The sequence below is a fragment of the Pseudophryne corroboree genome (genome assembly GCF_028390025.1).
Source record: "Pseudophryne corroboree isolate aPseCor3 chromosome 3 unlocalized genomic scaffold, aPseCor3.hap2 SUPER_3_unloc_7, whole genome shotgun sequence".
Lineage (NCBI taxonomy): Eukaryota > Metazoa > Chordata > Amphibia > Anura > Myobatrachidae > Pseudophryne > Pseudophryne corroboree.
The window spans coordinates 1,404,368-1,422,023 of NW_026967563.1; the positions used below are offsets into that span (position 1 = coordinate 1,404,368).

General features: G+C 44.7%; 1 protein-coding gene across 1 annotated transcript in view; it reads right to left on the bottom strand.

Moving 5' to 3' along the window:
* Positions 1 to 17,656, bottom strand: part of LOC134984639 (uncharacterized) — a 452,661-nt gene that overhangs the window by 272,046 nt on the left and 162,959 nt on the right. The window lies entirely within an intron of this gene.

Genomic DNA, 17,656 nt, shown 5'->3' on the forward strand with positions numbered 1-17,656 from the left:
TTATCATCAAATTAAGGGAACTTGGTCTGGGATATACTATTTGTACATGGATAGGTAATTGGCTGGATAACAGAGTACAACGAGTAGTGGTCAACGGGATGTTCTCCAGCTGGGCACCAGTAGTCAGCGGAATACCACAAGGGTCCGTACTTGGCCCGCTACTGTTCAATATATTTATCAACAATCTAGGAATAGTCCTGGAAAGCACAGTGTCAATCTTTGTGGATGATACTAAGCTGTGTAAGGTAATTAATTCAGATAGCGATGTGGAGTCTCTACAAAATGACTTATTTAAACTAGAAGCCTGGGCGTCTAAATGGGGAATGAGGTTCAATATAGAAAAATGCAAAATTATGCATTTTGGGACAAAAAACACACAAACATTGTACACTCTAAATGGGGAAATTATAGGGGTAACTGTGGTGGAAAAAGATTTGGGGGTGCTCATAGACAATAGGCTTACAGTACACCATGTCAAAATGCTGCAAAAAAAGGCAAGTAAAGTGCTCGCATGCATAAAACGGGGCATTGAGATAAGGGACGAGGATGTAATCCTGCCACTGTACAAATCATTGGTACGTCTGTATCTGGCATATTGTGTTTTTTTATAAAAAAGATATCGGGGAACTAGAAAGGGTTCAAAGGCGGGCTACTAAATTGATTAAAGGGCTAGAGACACGAGTACGAGGAAAGGTTTGCTAAGTTAAAACAGGATTTTAATATACCTACCGGAAAATCCTTTTCTCGTAGTCCGTAGAGGATGCTGGGGTCCATTTTAGTACCATGGGGTATAGACGGGTCCGTAGGAGCCTTCGGCACTTTAAGACTTTTTAACAGTGTGAACTGGCACCTCCCTCTTTGCCCCTCCTCCAGACCTCAGTATAGGAACTGTGCCCGAGGAGACGGACAACTTCGAGAGAAGGATATATTTAAGTGAGTGGCGAGATTAACACCAGCTCACACCGTTCAGCCATGCCGCACAACATGGCATACAACAGAAAACATGCCAGCGAGCATGAATAACCTTACAGCAACTACTGAAGAACAACTCAACACATGTTAACATAATGCAAGAAAAAGGAGCACAGGGCAGGCGCCCAGCATCCTCTACAGACTACGAGAAAAGGATTTACTGGTAGGTATATTAAAATCCTATTTTCTCTTACGTCCTAGAGGATGCTGGGGTCCATTTTAGTACCAGGGGGATGTTCCAAAGCTCCCAGTATGGGCGGAAAGGTGCGTTAGAAGGTTGTCAGCAGCCAAGGTGTCAAACTTGTAAAACTTAGCAAACGTGTTTGCCACTGATCAAGTAGCTGCTTGGCAAATCTGTAAAGCCGAGACCCCCTGGGCACTCGGTAACCACAAACCTGCCGTGGACTGAGCATGCTGAATCGTACTTCTGATCCAGCGTGGAATAGTCTGCTTAGAAGCAGGACACCCAATCTTGTGGGGATCATAGAGGATAAACAATGCTTCTGTTTTCCTTACACGAGCTGTTCTCGTGACATAAGTCCTCAGAGCTTTGATGGCATCCAAGGACTTAGAAACAGCTGAGGTGTCAGAAGCCACTGGAACCACAATAGATTGGTTCACATGGAAAGAAGATACAACCTTAGGAAGAAATTGCTGACGCGTCCACAGTTGAAAAAAAAAAAAGACCTTTGATAAAGCAGCAGTAGCTGTGAAACGCGTCAGTTGTGAGCCCTCTCATCATTCTACTACAACCTAATCACCTCTGCTTGGACCACCGTGGAACCCACATAAGTGCCAACTTTGAATCATATCCGCAACTAAGGACTGGACTTTTTGTTCTCAACACGCACAACTGGTGAGGACTTTCCTAATTCATGATTTAATATTGGAACTGCTAATCCTCCAGCGTTGGAACATATTCCCCCAGCCCAGGGAATATGCAATAGCCCCAGGATTCAATTGGTTCTAAACATCCAGGGTCCTATGGTAAATCTGGAACAGGCATATGTATTGTTTAAATGGTGATGAGAGGCTAAATACCACAGTGTAAACTCAATTTTAATTGTTTATCGACAATTTTTAGCTTAATAAATTGTATTTGATAATTAGACAATTCATCTCTGTAAGCGCAGCCTTATTGTTGTTGTTTTTTAGTTTGTATTCATTATATAGGTGTAACTGACCTATCCAGGCAGCTGCTGTACACTCAAAATTGGAATTACTCCTATAGCGCCCTTTCCAGCGCAGGTTGGTTTGTTCCATTTTTTTGCGTCCACAGTTCAGCCCTATCTTCACGAAAGATCAAATAAGGTCTCTTGTGAGACAAAGCCGCTAACTCAGACACCCTTCTGCCTGATGCCAAGGCCAACAGCATGACCATTTTCCAAGTGCGAAACTTTAATTCCACCTCCTGTAGAGGCTCAAACCAATCAGATTTAAGGAACTGCAACACCACGTTAAGATCCCATGGCGCCGCAGGAGGCACAAATGGTGGTTGGGTGACCAGAACCCCCTTTCCGAACGTCTGAACCTCAGGAAGTGAAGCCAATTGCCTCTGAAAGAAAATGGACACGGCCGAAATCTGGACCTTGATAGATCCCAATCTTAAACCTGCATCCACACCAGCCTGTAGAAATAGTAGAAGACGTCCTAATTGAAACTCCACCACAGGAGAATCCTTGGATTCACACCAAGAGACATTTTCTTCAAATATGATGGTAATGTCTAGACGTTACGCCTTTCCTGGGCTGAATAAGTGTGGAATTACTTCATTGGGAATACCCTTTTGGGCTAGGATCTGGCGCTCAACAGCCATGCCATCAAACGCAGCCACGGTAAGTCTTGATAAACCAATGGCCCTTGCTGAAGCAGGTTCTCTTGAAGAGGAAGAGGCCAAGGATCTTCTACCAGTAACTCCTGAAGATCGGGATACCAAGCCCTCCTTGGCCAGTCCACGGCAATGAGAATTGCTCGAACGTTTGATCTTATGATCTTGAGAATTTTCGGTCGAAGTGGAAGTGGAGGGAACACATTTACCGAGTGGAACACCCACTGGGTTACCAGTGTATCCACTGCTATTGCTTGTGCGTCTCTCGACCTGGAACAATATTTCGTAAGCTTCGTGTTGAGATGAGATGCCATCATATCTACGTGAGGAACGCCCCAATGACTTGCTACTTCCGCAAAGACTTCTTGGTGGAGGCCTCATTCTCCTGGATGGAGATCGTGTCTGCTGAGGAAGTCTGCTTCCCAGTTGTCCACTCCCGGAATGAAGATTGCTGACAGAGCTTTTGCATGTCTTTCTGCCCAGAGGAGTATTTTGGCCACCTTTGCCATTGTCGCTCTGCTTTTCGTTCCGCCCTGACGGTTTATGTAACCCACTGCTGTTACATTGTCTGACTGGATCTGTATGGGACGACCTTGAAGAAGATGCACCGCTTGTTGAAGGCTGTTGTAAACGGCTCTCAACTCCAGAATGTTTATGTGAAGAAGTGCTTCTTGATTTGACCGTCTACCTTGGAAGCTTTCCCCTTGCGTGAACGCTCCCCAACCTCGGATACTTGCATCCGTAGTCAATAGGATCCAGGCATGAATCCCGAACCTGCATCCCTTCAGGAGGTGAGAACTGTGCAGCCACCACAGGAGCGAAATTCTGGCTTTTGTTGACAGGCTTATCCTCTGGTGCATGTGTAGATGCGATCCGGACCACTTGTCCAGTAGATCCCACTGGAACACCCTGGCATGGAATCGGCTATACTGTAGAGCCTCGTAGGCAGCTACCATCTTCCCCAGCAGGCGGATGCACCGATGAAATCGACACACGTGCTGGTTTCAAAATTTGTTTGACAATCCTCTGGATCTCCAGAGCCTTTTCCCCCGGTATATATACTTTCTGCACCTCGGTGTCCAGTATCATTCCCAGAAATGATAACCTCATCGTCGGTTCCAATTGTGATTTTGGAACGTTTATAATCCAACTGTGCTGTTGAAGAACCGTCAGGGATAGTGCAATGTTCTGCACTAACTTCTCCCTGGATCTCGCTTTTATCAGGAGATCGTCTAGGTAAGGAATTATGTTGAATCCTTTCTTGCGAAGGAGAACCATCATCTCTGCCATCACCTTGGTGAATATTCTCAGCGCTGTGGAGAGCCCAAACGGTAACATCTGGAACTGGTAGTGGCAGTCATGAACTGCAAACCTCAGGTATGCTTGGTGTGGAGGATAAATTGGAACATGCAAATAAGCATCCTTGATGTCCACTGACACCATAAATTCCTTCTCCTCCAAACTGGAGACCACCGCTCTCAGGGATTCCATCTTGAATTTGAATCTTCTTAAATAAAAGGTTCAGAGATTTTAGGTTTAGAATCGGTCTGACCGAGCCGTCCGGCTCTGGTACCACAAACAGGCTTGAATAAAATCCCTGTTCCTGGTGTAGTACAGGAACCAAGGAAATTACTAGGTCATGACATAATTTGTGTAATGCGTCCAGGACCTTTCCTCTGTCTTGAACAGAAACTGGTAAGGCTGATTTGAAAAATCGTCATGGGGGAGCTCTAAAACTCTTACTTGTAACCTTGAGATAATATTTGTATTATCCAAGGATCCAGATCTGAGTGCACCCAGACCTGATTGAAGATCTTTAGACGCGCCCCCACCTGATCATACAGCAGGGGAGTCCCAGCATCATGCTGTGATTTTTGCAGAAGCAGCAGTTGATTTCTTCTCCTGCGAGCCTGATGGTGTGGTAGGCTTCCTACCTCTTCCCCGCCCTCTTCCTGCGGAGAAGCGGGCCTTTTTGTATCTGTTGGGCCGAAAGGACTGCATCGTATGAGAATGATACGCTTTCTTAGCGGGTGCTGCTGCAGAAGGGAGAAATGCTGATTTGCTGAGGTAGTTGTTGAAATCATGGCATCCAGCTTGTCGCCAAAGAGGACCTCACCCTTTTAGGGGAGCGCCTCAATATTTCTCTTTGATTACGCATCTGCATTCCATAGGCGAATCCACAGTGCTCTACAAGCCGAAATTGCCATAGCTGAGGATTTGGAACCCAGCAAACCAATATCCTTCATAGCTTCCACCAAGTAACCTGCAGAATCTTTTATGTGACGAGAGTTAAGGCCATTTCATTTTTATCAACTGTGTCTATATTTGCTAGCAAGTTGTCTCACCATTTTTCCACAGCGTTACCGACCCATACACAAGCAATCGTGGGCCTGAGTAACGTTCTGGTAGCGATATAAATGGACTTTAAGGCTGTTTCTAATTTACGGTCAGCAGGTTCTTTTAACGAAGCCGACCCTGGGGCAGGTAAAATAATTTTCTTAAACAGCTTAGAAATTGAAGTGTCTACCATGGGGGGTGATTCCCATCTGTTCCTGTCCTCTTCAGGGAAGGGATACGCTAAACGTATCCTTCTAGGAATATTACATTTCTCTTCTGGGTTAGACCAGGAATCTTCAAAGAATGTATTCAGTTCCTTTGAAGGAGGAAAAGTCACCAACTGTTTTTTTTTCCAAATGAAAATAAGTCTTTTCCTCAGGTTCAGGTGTTGCATCTGTAATCTCTAACACCTCTTTAATAGCAATTATCATACATTGTATGCTTTTGGCTAATTTGGGGTCTACCCCTCTCAATTCCCCAGTGTCGACTTCAGTGTCAGAATCTGTGTCTGTGTCCCCTTGTATAACCTGCGCCAGAGACCTCCTTGGGAAGGGTCCCAAGTGGATGACGTGGATGGGTCAGGAAAAAGTACATCCTCCACAGACTGTCCAGTACTTTGTTGTTCAGACTCAGAGAATTTTTTAGCAAGCTTTGACATATTACTTTGCAATTTTCTCATCCACATCGGCTCCTTCTGAGAAGGAAGGGCCACTACACTACCCTCCTGTGTATCTAGAATGGGTTCCTCTGGGGAAGAGCTCTCTCCATTGTCTGACATGTTACACACGTGTACACACACACCACTATCACACAGGGGAGCTATCGGAGACAGACTCACACTAAGGTCTGTCAGAGAAACAGGGGGATTTGCCAGTCCACACACTGCGCCTAATAAGTAGAATATGTATAATAACTACACAAAACTACAGCGCTTTTTCCAATATTAGGTACACTGACCTAATGTAATAAAACACTCCCTCCCCCCCTCTATAACAACCTGGTACTTGTGTCAGCGTTGTTATGAGGAGAAGACAGCGTTCAGCAGCATCACTGTGGCAGGAGAAAATGGCGCCTAGTGAGTATCCTGGCAAGCTGAGAAGTCCCGCCCCCTGTAATGGCGCGATTTTGCCTCAACAATATGGAATATTTTTATACTGGCCGAGGTAGGCAAACCAGCGGCTAACATGTATTTGCGATGTGGCCAGTGAGAGTAAGGATTTTTCATGTCGCCCAGAGCGCACCCTCTCTGTGCGCTCTGCACTCCGAGACATGGCTGCGCAGCGTCCCGCCACTGCGCTTGTACCTATGAGCCGCCAACGATGACCGGAGGACTCCTCTCTGGTAGGACTCCGGTAATATACTCACCAGTCTTCTGACTTCTGGCTGTTAGGGGGTGGCGGCAGTGCTGTGGGAGTGAGCGCTGGCCAGGCTTGGGCTTCAGGACCCTTCAGGAGCTAATGGTGTCCTGTGCGCGGAAGCAGAGCCATTGAACTAAATGAGAAGTTGGTTCCTACTTCCTCCCCTAAGTCCCACGAAGCAGGGAAGGTGTTGCCAGCAGCTTCCCTGAAAATAATAAACCTAACAATGTCTTTTTCTAGCAGAACTCTGTAGAGCTCCACTGGTGTGCATCCAGTCTACCGGGCACATTTTCTAAACTGAGGTCTGGAGGAGGGGCATAGAGGGAAGAGCCGGTTAGGCACTTTAAGACTTTTTAACAGTGTGAAGGCTCCTGCGGACCCGTCTATACCTCATAGTACTAACATGGACCCCAGAATCCTCTAGGACGTAAGAAAAATATGTATACACTAGAAAAGCGGCAACTAAGAGGAGACATTAATATCTACAAATATGTAAAGGGTCAGCACAAGGAGCTAGCAGCGGATTTGTTTATTAAAAGAACTTTGTATAGGACACGTGGGCACTTGCTGAGGCTAGAGGAGAGAAAATTCCATATACAACGTAGGAAAGGGTTCTTCACGGTAAGGGCAATAAAAAATTGGAACTTCCTGCCGGAGAAGATAGTAATGGCAGACTCTGTAAATGTATTTAAAAACCGATTAGACAAATTTCTAACTGGAAAGGGAATCCAGGGTTATAGCATTTACCACAGTGACATTAATCTGGGAGTGGTAAGAATCATTGTTGTCAATTGGTACTAAACCATTACATCAGCAGGTACATTATAATATGATCAGCTGATCACAGAATACAGGTTGAACCCGATGGGCATTTTGCCTCTTTTCAATCTCACTAATTATGTAACTATGTAACTATTACCTTATATAGGAGTTTAACCGTATTCAGACGCATAGCAAAAGAAACAACAGTAATAATTATTAGACTCATATGCATCCGGCACTTATCCAACTATTCATACTCAAAAGGTAGATAGAGACTTAGTGCTGTATTACCCGTGCTCAGTAGAACAGGGAGACTCACCCCGCTTCCAGGACTGAACAATACATTAGCAAACGCTGAGTGGACCCAGACGCTAATAGCGTACACACTCGCCTCATGAACCTACAGTGAACACAGACGCCTATGTTACGACTGTGTCTTTTTATATACACAGCGTCTCAGGCGAAAGCGGGAAAATGGTTCATGGCGGGAGACTCGGATGAAACTGGTCATGAACCGGGGGGAGGGGTGAACAGGGGAGCATCTGACTCCCCACTGGTGACATCAATCCCATACTACCTCAGTAGCCTATGATGCCTAAGGCCTAGCGCTGGTGCACCCTAGGTGGCAGTAGCATCAGTGACTGTTTGGTAGTCTCCTCAAAAACAGTGCGGCTGTGTCCGTGTTCCCCCTCTAAGCAGAACCGATGCCTTACCTTCTCCCCATGCTCCAGCCACAGCCTGATAACTTCTGCTGGACTTGCTAGTATATCCGACACAGACGCCTGCCAAAACAGCACTGTACTCATGGGTAAGCGTTGTCTCGACCCGGCGGGGAATTGTTGGAGCGACTCTTTCTAAGGTACGTATAAGATGCTTTTTAGAAAGATCACTCAAGAAAAATAGACTATAGAAATAAAATAAGAAAGCTTATGGCTGCTAAAAACCAGCAGCTCTCTGACCATGGTCCGGCTCCTGCTACACCAAACAAAAAACTGATTTGCCTGAGCCAGGAGGTGGGGACATATGGACGGGCCCACTGCATGCTGGGAGGCCAAAAGCTTTGACCGTTTGGTGCAAATCCACTGTTGCGTCATCATATCCCAATGTTATCCTGTGGATAACCTGTGGACCCTGCAGGAGAAAAAACTTGCAGCAGCTGGGAGAGATTTACATGAAATGAGGAGCTGGTTAATGAGCTGGAGGAAATCACAGGAACTATACAGCAGCTGCAGCAAATAGAGTCAAAAGTTATCATAATGCTGCTTCCATTGAACTGTGTGAGGCTGGCCGGGATGCTGATGCAAAAGGAGATCCAAGCAGGTGGTGAAGGAAACCTGCAGAGTTCCAGCCTAGATGTGGAAAGCTGTGGAGAGGTGGCTCTCTAGGAGTAGGTAGATCTGCTGGCAGGTGACAAAGTGCCAGATGTGGCAGCTTCCAGGTACACATTGTGGATCCGGAGGTGGCTGTGGTCTCTCAGGGTCCGGTCTAGGATTGGCCATCAACCATTGATGATCAGGAATCATTGATGGTCTACCTAATGATACCTAGTTTTACCATCAAAGGCAGAGAGAGCCAGGAAGTTACCCGCCATTGATAGTAGCTGTGAAGATACAGAGTTCCAAATCACTCAGGCACAGTGGTAGATAAAAAAACAACGGTGGTTTATTGAACAGAATGGGCTCTAAACAGCTCAGCACACCTCTGTAATCCAATTCCACATGACAATTCCCACCACAAACTCCTGACAGAACATCACTTCTTAGTCAGAGAGCAAAGAATCTCTCCTTTCAACTCTCTGGTTAGCTCTACCAGTAGCTTCATATAGCAGGGGTGTGTGTGACATATTTGTCTAAGGATCTTACAGCATTGGAATACAATACATATTCTAATCAAGGTGATTACATCAGCCAGAGAGCAACCATGTCTGGTCAGCTCACTGTTGGACAATAGGGAGTAAACAAAAAGGGACAATGGTACCTTATATGACTCACCCTTTGAGTGTCCACTGTGGTGGTAGTAAACAATAGAAAACTAGGTCTAACATGAATACATTATCTAAAGTTGTAACAGATAACGTAACACAATTGCATATATTAATATTAAGGTTGATTTAAACACAATATTGGGTGAGCAGTAATGGACATGTTATGGAGAATGAGGAAACAGATGAATGTATAGGGATATGGGGATAAAAAGTACATATCTGACATGAGAAATGAGGCATAGCTATATTGTCACAGACCTCTCATTTCCTCACAGTAGCCATGGGCCAGATGTTATTTCCCATCATTTACAGACTTCTCCCACTGCACCGAGATGCTAGGCTGTCAGCCAGTAGCCCTGCACCGCTCCGGCTCTTACATATAGTGTGCTGTTCCAGCTGGGAATGGGATGCCCCATCCACCTCACTGACGTGACAGGCTCAGCTGTCAGTCATGCAGCCCCTCTGCGCCCACTCTCTCCGTACTCATACATACATGCCTTTCTGGGAGTGTCTCATCCTGGTTGTCAGTGAGACAGTGTCTCTGGCATGTCACAATCCGGGTATCTGGACGCCATTACTTACCATTCAGATGTCTCCTGAGGCTGGCTCAGCGTTCCAGGGCCGGATCTCGCCTGCATTGCTGATGTCCATACTGTACATCTCCCTCCTGTCACTCTAAAGCGCTGTCACAAGCGGCTTCATAGAAACATAGAATTTGTCGGCAGATAAGAACCACTTGGCCCATCTAGTCTGCCCCTTTTTTTTTTTTTATATATTATTATTTTTTTATCACTAACCTTATTTGTTCCTTATTTCTTTGTAAGGATATCCTTATGTCTATCCCATGCATGTTTAAATTGCTCTACTGTCTTAGCCTCTACCACCTCTGATGGGAGGCTATTCCACTTGTCCACTACCCTTTCTGTGAAATAATTTTTCCGCAAATTTCCCCTGAACCTCCCCCCCTCCAGTCTCAGTGCATGTCCTCGTGTCCTATTGCTTCTCTTCATTTGGAGAATGTTTCCCTCCTGGACTTTGTTAAAACCCTTCATATATTTGAAAGTTTCTATCATGTCCCCCCTTTCTCTTCTCTGCTCCAAACTATACATATTGAGATTTCTTAGTCTTTCTGGGTATGTTTTGTGATGTAGGCCATGCACCATTTTAGTTGCCCTCCTTTGTACAGTTTCTAATGTATTAATATCCTTTTGAAGATATGGCCTCCAGAACTGAATACAGTATTCTAGATGAGGCCGTACCAATGACCTATACAGTGGCATTATTACTTCTTTCTTTCTGCTGCTGATTCCTCTCCCAATGCAGCCAAGCATCTGACTAGCCTTCCTCATTGCCTTGTTACATTGCTTACCTGCTTTTAAGTCATCTGAAATAGTGACTCCTAGATCCCTTTCCTCCTCAGTAGTTTCCAGTATAGTGCCATTAATACTGTATTTAGCTTTAGGATTTTTGAGACCCAAGTGCATGATTTTGCATTTTTTGGCATTAAACTGTAATTGCCAGACTCTTGACCATTCCTCTAGTCTACCTAGATCCTCAATCATTTGTTTTACCCCACCTGGTGTGTCTACCCTGTTGCATACCTTTGTGTCATCTGCAAAAAGGCATACTTTCCCTTTAATCCCATTTGCAATGTCACCAATAAAGATATTGAAAAGCACTGGTCCAAGTACAGATCCCTGGGGTACTCCACTGGTAACATTTCCCTCCTGTGAATGCACTCCATTTACCACAACTCTCTGTTTTCTATCCTTCAACCAAGATCTTATCCATTCAATAATCCTAATATCCAATCCCAAACTTTCAAGTTTATTTAGCAGTCTGCGATGTGGAACTGTGTCAAAAGCCTTACTAAAGTCAAGATAAGCTATATCCATGGCTCCACCTTTATCCATCACTTTAGTCACACAATCAAAAAAGTCAATAAGATTTGTTTGACATGATCTTCCCCCAGTGAATCCATGCTGTTTGGGATCCAGTAAATTGCCGGATTTGAGATGATCTACAACTCTTTCTTTTAAGAGTGTTTCCATCAATTTCCCTACTACTGATGTAAGACTCACTGGTCTGTAGTTGTTTGCCTCTTCCTTGCTTCCACTTTTGTGCAGTGGGACTACGTTTGCTCTTTTCCAGTCCCCTGGAATTTCTCCTGTAGCTAATGACTGGTTGAATAATTCTGTCAATGGTGCTACCAGCACCTCTTTAAGTTCTTTTAGTATCCTTGGATGTATCCCATCTGGCCCCATAGATTTGTCCACTTTCAGCTTTGAGAGTTCTGTTAGGACCTTCTCCTCTGTAAATGTACTTGTTTCATTTTCCTGAATATCCCTGCAACTTAACTGTGGCCCCTTCCCCTCTCTTTCAGTAGTAAATACTGAGCAAAAATAATCATTAAGATGATCTGCTATTAAATTGTCTCCCTCAACAAGATTCCCAGTGTCCGTCTTTAGTTTTATAATTCCGCCTTTTGTTTTTCTTTTTTCGCTTATATACCTAAAAAAAGTTTTGCCTCCTTTACCCACTGACTGGGCCATTTTCTCCTCAGCTTGTGCCTTTGCACATCTGATTACCTTCTTTGTCTCCTTCTGTCTAACAAGATATATCTTTTTGTCTTCATTATTTTGTGTCTGCTTATATTTCCTAAAAGCCATCTTTTTTGCTCTCACAATATTTGCTACTTCTTTTGCAAACCACACTGGCTTCCTTTTCCTTGTGTTTTTCCTAACAGTTTTGATACAAAGGTCTGTTGCCTTCAATATTGCACATTTGAATGTTTTCCACCTCTCCTGCACTGTTTCCAAGTTCCTCCACTCTGCCAAAGAATCGCTTACACATTTTCCCATCCCTACAAAATCAGCCTTCCTAAAATCCAACACCTTTGTTTTTGTATGGGACGAGTCAGTCTCTGTCTTAATGCTGAACCATACTGCTTGATGATCACTGGATCCGAGGTTTTCACCCACTTTTACGTCTGATAATCTGTCTCCATTTGTAAGTATTAAGTCTAATATTGCGTCTTTCCGAGTGGGCTCCCTCACCAATTGGTGGAGGGATGCTCCCTGAAGGGAATTTAAAATGTTCCTACTTCTAGTGGAACTAGCAACAGACACCTCCCAGTTTACATCAGGAAGATTAAAGTCTCCCATGATTATTACCTCTCCTTTTAATGCCATTTTAGTTATGTCCTGCAATAGGTTCTTGTCAAGTTCCTCTTCCTGACCTGGTGGCCTGTATATCACGCCAATACGAATAATCAACTTTTCCCCTGTTTCTATGGTCACCCAAAGGGCCTCAGTTTTTTCTTCAATACTTTGTATTAATGTAGTATTTATGGCATTTTTTACATACATTGCTACCCCTCCCCCAATTTTTCCAATTCTGTCCTTCCTAAACAAAGTATATCCCGGTATAGCTATGTCCCAGTCATGATTTTCATTGTACCATGACTCTGTAATTGCCACAATGTCTAGATCATCCCTTGTCATTATTGCAGTTAGTTCTGGGATTTTATTTCCTAAGCTCCTAGCATTTGCACACATAGCTTTTAGAGTTTTGTTTGTGCTTTTTCTGTTCCTAGCTATGTTCTTCTCTCTGCCTATTTTTATTTGGTTTTGATCTGAATTATCTTCTGTTGCTGTGGATATGCTTCCTATTCCCTTTGCCTGCAGAAACAATACCTCTGTGTTGGGGGAGCAGATTTCTTTATTCCTATTTGGTTCACTGCCCCCCTTTGTTAGTTTAAATAGCTCTTGATGAAGCATCCAAACTGTTCAGTTAGTATTTTCGTTCCCGTTGAAGATGGGTGCAGGCCGTCACTTTTGTATAAGCTCCTATCTTGCCAGATGGTGTGACTATGGCCTATAAATCCAAATCTCTCCTCATTGCACCATGTCCTTAGCCAAACATTGAAGTTTCTGATGCAATGAGTTCTGTCTTCCCCTCTGTGTACTGGCAATACTTCTGAAAAAGATACAGTGGTTGCCACCTGCTTCAGAGCAGTCCCTAACTTCCTAAATCCATCTTTTACAGCAATGAGTTCTGCATTTGCCAGGTCATTTGTCCCTAGGTGGACAATGACATCCACCTCCCCATCTTTTCTTGCTGCCTTCACAATTCTTAGCATGCGCTCTTTATCCCTTGGAGCTGTGGCTCCAGGTAAGCACCTTACTTGTTTCTCTACTTCATTTGCATTTCCCAGATGTATTCCTCTAATAATGGAATCTCCCAAAAGAAGTGCAGTCCTTTTTGGAGATTCAATTTTCCTGTTCCATTTCCTGTTCCTATGGTTGGTAGATGTCCCCATATCCTCCTGTTCTGTAGTGCCTCTATTAGTTGTATCTTCCAGCCCTGCAAGAGTAGCATACGAGTTTTGCAGTGTCACCGCTTGCGGGAGGTGTCTGTGTCCCTCTGGAAACCTCTGCCCTTGAGAGCCCACAGTAGTCCAGGCAGAATGTCTTCTGGTGGCTCTCTGAGGCAGTGGAGGCTTCAAAGACACAGACATCTTACAAATCTCAGCATGCAGTTTTGCTATCTCCTCCTTCAGCAGAGAAAATTGCTCACAGATTGGACAGCAGCTGAGTCTCCACGCTGCCTCTTTCCAAACAAATGCTTTACATCCATTGCACTGCACAAGGCCAAACATTGTATCAGATGTGAATGGTATTGCAAATTTGTGTGTTACTTGGTGTATTTTAAAACTCACCTGTTGCTGTATTCTAACTCACCTGCTGCTGTTACAAACTCACTTAATAAGCCAAGCCTCACTTTATAATGCACGCCTCTCACAAGAGCACAGCTCACAGAGTCTGGTCACTGTTTATATAGTTTCTCCTCAGGTAGCTGTTCTATTCAGCCCCTCCTCCTAATCACTTCACACCTAGATTCAGCCACTCCTCCTCCTAGTTTCTCTTCACACTCTAAGACAGCACAAGTGAAAGCACAGAGACAAACACAGCCAAATTCTCACTCCTTTTTCCCACAATATTACAATCCCTATATGGATAGATAGAGAATACTCACCTGCTGCTGTTACAAACTCACTTAATAAGCCAAGCCTCACTTTATAATGCACGCCTCTCACAAGAGCTTCATGTTAAGTCTTAGAATGGCATCTCCAGCCCTCCGTGGCCTCTGCCGCCGTTCCTGTGTTTCCAGTATACAGATTCATCAGTGTGGCGTCTCAAGCCTGCAGCGGCCTCCGCTGTCATCCATGTGGTTTCAGTATGCAAGTTGTCAGTGTGGCGTCTCCTGCCCTCCTCGGCCTGCGCCGCCATTACTGCTGAATCTCCACATGGTTTCTCAAACTAGCTTTCCCTCCAAGTGCTAACATGGGCACAGCCATGTTGGTTTCTATCATATGCCTCAGTTTCCACCAATCCGCTGCTCTACTGGAATCTGCATAATTGTTCAGCCAATGCCTGCCTTGCTGCAGGTATAAATATCCTGTGCCTGAACCAGGAAATCGTCAGTGCTTTGGTTGTCAAACCTTGTTTCCAGTCTCTCTCTCCTGTGGTTGTTTTTCCAGGTTTCCAGCTCCTGTCTCCAGCCTCCACTAAGAGACCCGCACCAGCCTACCACCTGCGGTGCAGCCTGACTCTGCAGTCCTCCGTGACTACTCCAGTTTCCAGCTACAGATCCATCTGCTTCCAGCAGAGATCAGCTTCTCTTAAAGTGCCGGTGCTTTTCCTGCAGATTTCCACAAACCACCGGTACCAGTATTTCATCGCTCCCAAGCTTCATACGATCATTTGGCTGGTACCATCCAGCATCCACTCCGTGTTAACACCTGACTGGTTCCAACCAGTACCCACAGCAGCTACTTCATCAACAGCGGACCAGCTTTCCAAGGAACATCAGCTGGTGTGTTCCTGGGCTATTCTCACTACTACAGTCGGGCCTGGTAATGACTTTCCATCTCAAGGTTAATAAGAACTCTACCTAATTCTACCAGAGCCCTGTGGCCATTGCCAACCCATAGTACCCAGGAACTGTGATATACTTACTGTTGATTATAGTATTTATTTTACCACTGCTGTGACACATGGAGCTTGTTTAATAAATGATTATTGACTTTTACTTTGGTTGTTGTGGTCACGCCTTCGGGCAATCTTCCTACATGTACAGTCCAGGGGTCTGATTCAACCTCCCAGGTTCCACTACATCTCAGCCCCTACAACTGAGGCTTCCACCCGTCAGCTCAGGCCCTCAGTTGTGACATGGCACAGCTGTGTAATCATGATGCGAGTGTGTATGCTTAGTGAGTACTGCTAGCAGCAAGCCTCACAGCTTAACTGCAGTGTAGTGGGTGTGGGGGGGAGAAGGGGGTTGCTACACCAATGAGTTAAGGAATGGAGTAGTTGGATGGGACTCACACAGCAGGTGGTGAAAAGCTTAAAAATGAGGAGTGGGTGGAAGGGGAAGGATCTGGTAGGTTCAGAAGGGATTAGTGAGGGTAGGGACTCTCAAGGGAAATTGGAGTGGGATCCCACAGGTACCAAACTGGGTAAAGAGCAGCTTTTAGGAAGGAAATAGGTAAGACAGACCCTGTGTTTGACCCTTCTTTACCTCATGCAGGGTCGATCTTTGGACTCTCCAGTTCCTCAGGGGGCTGTGGATCCTTTTTGCCCACTACCTGGCAGTTCTGTGGTCATCTCAGGCCATGAACCTCCCAGATGCCAGGCCTCCAGAGAAACATGAAATGGTCATGGAGGTGGTCCTGGGCGCTGTGAAGGAGGAGGTGGAAAAAGCAAAGGAAAGTTGTGACCCTTCTGAAGGGGCAATGGTGGACATTGTGAATGGTGAAGGGAAGGTTTTTGTGGGTGAAGAGGGAGTTATGCCATATATCCCAGAAGCATGGGTCCTCAGCCTATATGATGTGCCACCATTAATGTGGCTTCTGTCTTGTCTGACCAAGCTTGATTTATGGGCTTTGTAATTTTTATAAGCAGGATAAAGGCTGAGTTTTTTTATTTCTGCAGTAGACTAGAATAAGCCCAGACAGTCCCACTTCCATTATACCACCTGAATGTGACGGTCAGTGACCACCATGCCATCACTTACCTGTATGCTTACACAAAACAGAATGATGGAACACTTACACGGTTTCTTTACATCTTCTGGGGTCCACTCCGAGATTAGACATTATGGCGTAATTACTCAGACGGGAATATAAAACAGAATAAAAAATAAAAGCTTTAATGTAATAATTAGATGCAAACAAAAGCTTTTATTATGAAACACAGGGGAGTATCCGCACCATATAGATGTAACATACAACAAACCACCGCAGATGGAACCCGGGTGACTCTAATGCACATGATAATGTACAGGGTATATATGGACAGGATCTTGTATCTGAAAACACTCAGACACTCCTTATCAAGATGAGTGTCTGCAACAAGTTAGGCAAACTAGAAGAAGTGAAAACACGTTCCAATGGCCGCCATATTGTCGTGCAGCAATACAGATTGTGCAAACTGGTATTAGACATTCACATTTACATAAAGCACAAGATACAAAATAAACAGCAGAAAAAAGACCTAAGCATTTGGGATGTATTATTTAGGAAGTAAATAGAGGTACATTAATGAAAAGCGTGAGTAACAGTCATCAGTCTGTTTGTGAAGGTCTCTAGAGTGGAGGCCTCTTGGACTGTGCAAGGCAGTGAGTTCCATGGTCAAAGCTAAACGTTCAACCCATAAATGAATGACAGGAGATTCTTGGTACTGCTGGTAACAGTCCATCTGTAGAAGCAAGCAAGCAAGCAGGGCAGTAAGGAGGCAGAAGCTGCTTCTAGTACCTTGGACCATGTAATGTTGGGCTGGGAAGGTCAGTTAGCCAATTATGAAATAGATTTGTCATCTTACAGGCAGCCAGTGAAGGGAGTAGAGAATGGGTGTTATGTGGCAGGAATGAGCTGGTTAGGTAACAGCTTTGCTGCTGCATTCTGTACTAGCTGCAAGCTCTGTAATTCTTTTGCTGGGTGACCCAGGTAGATGGCATTGCAGTAGTCTATGAACTTCTGAGGGAATCAAGTGCTTTATTCTGGCTATGGTCCACAGATGGAAGAATTAGGATTAGTATGTGGCAGATACCTGATGTCTGTGTCAGCCACATACCAGGACAACACAAAGATTCAGCACATGTTTAGTATTTTGCAATTCTGAACACCAAAGCAAAAATCCAGATGGTTGGTAAAGCTGTAGTCTTGTCCTTTGTTGGTGAGCTTCTATTATGTTTCACAAAGACTGAGTCACAGCCAACTGGCATCATCAACCCCAGGCGCTCAGCTAGACAACCATTTAGGATTGGTATTACGTTCTCAGTACATGGTGCAAAAAGCAGGTCATCTGCCTAGCAGTGGTAGACCAGGCCATGACGTCTGATTATATCACCCAG